This window comes from Arachis hypogaea, chromosome 10, assembly GCF_003086295.3.
Source record: "Arachis hypogaea cultivar Tifrunner chromosome 10, arahy.Tifrunner.gnm2.J5K5, whole genome shotgun sequence".
Taxonomy (NCBI): Eukaryota; Viridiplantae; Streptophyta; class Magnoliopsida; order Fabales; family Fabaceae; genus Arachis; species Arachis hypogaea.
Window position 1 is genome coordinate 35708246 of NC_092045.1, and position 1190 is coordinate 35709435.

The 1190-nt window shown below is 37.0% G+C and overlaps 1 non-coding gene across 1 annotated transcript; it reads left to right on the forward strand.

Moving 5' to 3' along the window:
* The first annotated feature begins 825 nt into the window (after positions 1 to 825).
* LOC112719143 (small nucleolar RNA R71) lies at positions 826 to 933 on the forward strand. The gene has a single exon (XR_003161457.1). It is a non-coding gene; the product is annotated as a small nucleolar RNA R71 (small nucleolar RNA).
* The last annotated feature ends 257 nt before the right edge of the window (positions 934 to 1190 follow it).

The window sequence follows — 1190 nt, forward strand, 5'->3', positions numbered from 1 at the left end:
AATGGAATCTCTATGGTCTCTATATGAGCCTCAGATTCCTTTGGATCCTCAATAGAGAACTCCTTCCTGCTTGAGAGACGTCCTAGGAGGTCTTCCTTACTAAGATTTTCGTTCTTCTCCTCCCTTGTGCATTCGATCATATTGATTACATCAATGGCCTTGCACTCTCCTTTTGGATTCTCTTCTATATTGCTTGGGAGAATACTGGGAGGAGTTTCAGTGACTTTCTTACTCAGCTGACCCACTTGTGCCTCCAAATTTCTGATGGAGGACCCTGTTTCACTCATGAAACTTAAGGTGGCCTTAGACAAATCAGAGACTAAATTTGCTAAATTAGAGGGGCTCTACTCAGAATTCTCTGTCTGTTGCTAAAGCTTGTTATTGCTTAGCCTGTTTCTTCCACCATTATTAAAGCCTTGTTGAGGCTTTTCTTGATCCTTCCATGAGAAATTTGGATGATTTCTCCATGATGAATTATAGGTGTTTTCATAAGGTTCACCCATGTAATTTACCTCTTTAGTACTGTTGCCATCCATTCAGACTTTGAGAAATCATGTTGACTTGCTGAGTCAACACTTTGTTCTGAGCCAATATGGCATTCAGAGCATCAATTTCAAGAACTTCATTCCTCTGAGGCGTCCCATTATTCACGGAATTCTTCTCAGAAGTATACGTGAATTGGTTATTTGCAACCATCTCAATAAGTTCTTGAGCTTCTGCAGGCGTTTTCTTTAGGTGAATGGATCCACCTGCAGAATGGTCCAATGACATCTTGGAAAAATCAGATAGACCATAATAGAATATATCTAATATGGTCCATTCTGAAAGCATGTCAGAAGGACACTTTTTGGTCATCTGCTTGTATCTTTCCCAAGCTTCATAGAGGGATTCACCATCTTTTCGTTTGAAGGTCTAAACATCCACTCTAAGCTTGCTTAGCTTTTGAGGAGGAAAGAATTTATCCAAGAAGGCCGTGATTAGAGATGAAGAGAGGTGAAGAGAAGTGTTAGTAAATAAATAAATAAATAGAAGAAGAGAAGAGAGGGAGAATTTGAAAATAATTTTGAAAAAGTAGTTAATGATTTTCGAAAATTAAAGATAAGATATAATTAAAATTAAAATTTAAAACAATTAGTTAATTTAAAAAGAATTTTGAAAAAGGGATGAGATATTTTTGAACATTAGAGAGG